Below are 5201 nucleotides of genomic sequence, written 5' to 3'. Positions count from 1 at the left end.
AGTTGGGCATCCAAAGAATGTAGAAAGGCACACCCATTGCAGTTTCATCCAAAGCCTAATTCAGGGACACTGACCCTGGTAGAAAAGTCAGAACCATTGATAACTGCAAAAAGGCACATCAGAGATAAAATGAAATAGAGAATAAATTGAAGAATTGTCCATATTTGTAACATTATGATTTTTTAAAAAAATTAATATGCAGGAAGTAACAGGTGCTTTTTAAAAGAGAGAGAGAGAGAAGAAGAAAGAAACCTGCAGACTTTTGGTGAATAAAGCACTATGCCAATTTTAACCTTTGGCACTCTGTTTTGCAAAGCCCTAAGCCAATCCACGTTTTTAACTGTAGTTAGGGGAATCCTGTAAATAAATAAATATTAGAAGTACATATTAGAAATACATAAATATTAGAAGTACATGGATTCACTTATTTGCAGTCGAATCCGAACTACAATGATTTGGTCAAGAAGCCCTCCAGCCCTGCTCCAACTTATTTACAGTAGATGCAATCCCCAAAATGTAACTACCGCATAAGTTGCAGGCTGACTATCGTTTTTGACTATTTCAGCAGTCACCTATGAAATGGCAGGGTTGAAGCTCACTACCCCAGCAACCCTTTTACTCTAACCCCAAACTAATGAAGCAGCAACGTTCATGCATCTCCAGGAGATTTTATTTTTTATTACGTTTTTATCCTGCCTTTCTTCCCAGGAGTTCAAGGTGGCATGCGTGGAGTTGGATCTAAGAACTTAGCTGAACTTCGCTGCTTTTGAAACTAAAGTTGCAACTAGTTTTTCCACATTGGTTTCAATTTGAACTAAGTGCAACTAAGTACCTTAGTCTGGACCCAAATCATAGTCCTCCTCCCCACTCCATCTCCATATTTTACCCTCACAACAACTTTGGTTAAGCTGAGAGGTAATGGATTGGCTCTAAGTCCTCCTGGTGGGTTTCGCAGCTGGACCTGGGGTTTCCCCCAGTCCTAATCTAACACTCAGTATACCTCACTGCCTCTGTGTGAAATTGGCTTTGCCAGACATAATATGCATGGTCACATTTCAAGATGCTAGCAAGTCCACTTTTGATGCAGAAAGCACCCTTGCCAGATGCATAGCTCTGCTGCTAACCGTTGCAACTTTAGCAGATTTCTAGCATGCTGTTTTGCATTTCGCTGCCTCCCTCTAACAAGCTCTTCCCTTCGCTTCTTCCAGTTTGGCACAATGCCTTCTGTGGCGGGCATGCCTCTGGACCCGGCTCCTGTCACTGTCACCGTGCGGCGGTGCAGGAAGCCCCAGAAGAAGACGATCTTTATCCCTGCCCCCTAAGAGGACCGACAACATGGAAGTAAAGGATGGCACCTCCCACTTGCTCCTGCATCTGTTATTCCACATCTCCCCGTAACTGCTGTTTGGTGCCTTGGCAAATTTTCTGCTCACAAAAGTAACTTCTAGCCAGGCAAAGGTCAGGGGCTGCAGTGGCGGGAACTGGGCATATACGGATGTTACAGTTCACAAGTGCATTTGCAACTATTTTGCTGCATATGGTGGGAATCTCACACAATACATAAGAGCAAGGGAAGAGGCTGAAATCATGTGACTGTAGCTTCCTACCTTACTCTCTACTGTCCCCTTTCCCCCCTCTTTGCCTGCTCTCTGCTGCCCCCTCTTGACAATGTTGCCGAGAGGCTGCAGAAGGAAACAGCGATTAAACCTTGCTGTTACACAGCCTGGACAATATCTGAAGAATATTGTATCTGAAGAAGTGTGCATGCACATGAAAGCTCATACCTATGACAAACTTAGTTGGTCTCTAAGGTGCTACTGGAAGGATTTTTTTTATTTTTTCCTGGACAATAGTAGGCAGCAGAGAGCAGAGAAATGGGGCAGCAGTTACACAACTTGGCCAACAGGGAGTACAGCAGATAACAAGGGACAGGCTACAGTTGCAGTACCTGGCCAAGAGGGGGCAGCAGAGCAAGGAAAGAGGTTGCAGTAACACAACCTGGCCAGCAGTGACCAGCAAATACCCGGCGTAGCAGGAAAAGAGGCTGCAGTTACAGGACCTGGCCAAAGGGGGGCAGCAGAGAGTACACCATTCCCTTCCCAGGTCCTTGATGAAAAGCACTTTAAGATTTTGAGTTGTGGGGTGATTTTCATGCAGCTGTATCCTACACATGTATCAGCTTCCACTAAGCCCCATGGGATTTAATTCCAGGTGGCAGTGCATACGTTTGTCAACAACTGGTGTGTTGGTTGGTTTTTCCAGCGAAATACCACGATCTGTTGCCGTTTGCAAGTGGTCCGAGTGCCGGCGATTTGCTTGCGACATTCACTCATGATGAGGTTAGCAGGATTGGCAACGCACGGTGGGCAGCGTTTGTGTGCCCGCCAGATGCTGCTTGACTACAAATCCCATCACCCTTGGCCATTGGCCACACCGGGTGGGACTGATGGGAATTGTCATCCAGCAGCATCAGGAAGGTACCAATATCATTTCAGCCGGCATATGAAGTGGTACGTAGTGGAACGTAGCTGCTTGATCTTCAGCGTTAGTGTGCCATGTATGACTTTACAGTGTAATTTGAGAAGTTGCCACAGGATGGTGCCAGAAAACTATTCTGCAACTGCACATAAGGTACAAGGGTCTCAGCGCCACTTTTGAGTACCTGTTGGCCCAAGAGAGCCAACATGAGAGATGTGGGGCAGTTTACTGTCTACCAGCCTAAACTACCTCATGGGATGAAATAAGGTACCTCATAATGGGGTGAAGGAAGACACAGCTGTGTTAAGCTACTTGGATGAAGGTTCTGATACCAATTGAGGAAGAGATAGACTAAAGTATAGACTCTAGTTCAGGCACCCCGAAACTTCGGCCCTCTAGATGTTTTGGACTACAATTCCCATCATCCTTGACTACTGGTCCTCATAGCTAGGGATCATGGAAGTTGTAGGCCAAAACATCTGGAAGGCCGCAGTTTGGGGATGCCTGCTATAGTTAGATATGAGGGAGAAATAGACCATTTACTATAGTTAAAATATGAGGGAGAAATGGACGGTTTAAATATGTACGTATAATAAAATTAATAAACTAAGGCTACCTTTTGGCGAGTCAGTGAAGAAGACTTATACCAAGTCAGACCACTGGCCAATGTTGTCCAGCAACAAGTCTCCTGGCTCTCAGGCAGCTGTTGTATTTTTATTACAGCTTTTACGTTGATAAAATGTACTTGTTTTGATTTTGTTCTAATAATGAAAAGTGCGCTGTTTGTAGGCTTCTGTTTACATTTGCTTTTGGAGTTTGAATGTCAGTGAACTATTAATAAACTTGTTTGTATGGATTTGTTTACTGCTGTACATCCTCTTTTCCCTCCAAGCTCAGGACAGTGTGCAGTTCCCAAACTCCACCATGTTATTCTCACAACAATCCTGCGAAAGAGATTAGGCTGTGTGCGACACAATTATTGAGCAAGGATTTTAACCTGGGTCTCTCCCCAGCCAAGCCTAATTACTTGGCCCTCCTGAGATCTTTTAAACTGCAGAGGCTGGGGATTTTATCTGTACACTGAGTATATGCTCTACCACAGGCATGTCCAACAGGTAGATCGTGATCTACCAGTAGATCACTGGATGTCTGTGGTAGGTCAGTGGTAGATCACTGGCTCGCCCCAAAGAAGCTCAACAACTTTGGCTCCTCTAAAAAAAGCTCAACAATTTTGCCCTGCCCTCCTAAAAGGGCTTTCCTCCTTCCTAAAAAAAGCTTAACTATGACCTGAACCCCCCCAAATGGGCCTTCCTCCTCCCTAAAAAAAAGCTTAACAAAAGGGGATAGATCACTGCCAGTTTTTAACTCTGTGAGTAGATTACAGTCTATTGGGAGTTGGCCACCCCTGCTCTACCACATACAGTAACTGCATTCCCTTTGCTTTCCTGGCAAGAGACACACTTCTCAGAAAAGGTGTCTGGATCAGACACAACTTAGCAACTATGCAATCACTGTGTACAATATACCTCCTGCCTCCCTTTAAAAAATCTCCCTTTAAAAAATCCAAACTCATTTGGAAAGGGATTAATGTGGGAGATAGTAGGCATTTGAAGTGAAAAGTCTTGGGATGCTTCCAGGCTGTCTCTATTTTGCAGTGGGATTCAACAACATACTGACAAATTCAGAAAAAGCGATTGCAATCTAACCTCCCCACAAATAAGAATGAGCGTTCATTAAATAAGCCAACATTGTCTAATATCCCTGCAAACAAATAGGAGGATTGCTCAATAAACAAGCAAGCATGTGTCTGCCCTCCTCTTCTTCCAAAACCCTCACCCGGGCTTAATTTAAAGTGCTGGTTTATTACATTTTAATGTCCCTGAACAGCTTGGGGCCAGGTTACCTGACATATGCGCCTTCTTCCATGTTTCTATCAAAACCCTAAGATCCTACGGTATTCACAGCTGCTGCTCTGGGTTCCTCTACCAAATAAGCAGAAAGGGCCATTTCAGTCCCAGCATTCCCATTACAGAGATTCACCTGGCGTCTTCCTTCTGATGAGAGGCAAATACCTTCCTCCTCACCAAGGCATTTGGAGATTAATTTACATCAGGGGTGGAGAAGTTCCAGCCCATAAGCTGTATTTGACCCAATGCAGGTCTCAGAGCTACAAGGTTGAGTCCAGCCTCTCTCACCTGCCCCACACCTGACCTCACAGGTGATGTCAGGTTTGAGACAAGCAGAGGCATGACTAGAAAACAGGTTTGCAAACCCCGTGCTTTGCCAAGTGTAGGATTGACAAAGCCCTCATGTTGCAGTTCCCAAATGTCGGACAGGCTATTGGGTGCTTGGGAGTTCACACCCACCTGTCAAAATTGGCCTACTGAAGTGGAGAACCTACAGATCGGACCTGAAAACCGAAAATGTTCTCCACCGCCGACTTACCTAGTCTGAGCCTCTCAATTATTAAATCTGTGTTTTAAGCTTGGGGTTGCAATGAGTTGACTGTGTTGTGTCTTGTGTCGCTTTTGGATTTATGTCTTATTTGGTATGTATTTATTTAAAGCAAAAACTTTAAGGACATGTGCACGCCGCAAGTGATTTCTGCAACGAAATAAATGGAGTCCCATCGTCCACGCAATGTGTTATCTGTTCCATGGTTGCTTTTTCACACATCTGCATCTCCTTTCATCACAAGAATGACTCGCTTCAACCAGAGCTGG

The sequence above is a fragment of the Zootoca vivipara genome, chromosome 6, assembly GCF_963506605.1.
Source record: "Zootoca vivipara chromosome 6, rZooViv1.1, whole genome shotgun sequence".
Classification (NCBI taxonomy): domain Eukaryota; kingdom Metazoa; phylum Chordata; class Lepidosauria; order Squamata; family Lacertidae; genus Zootoca; species Zootoca vivipara.
The sequence above is the reverse complement of the archived record's forward strand: the minus strand, read 5'-3'. Positions refer to the sequence as shown.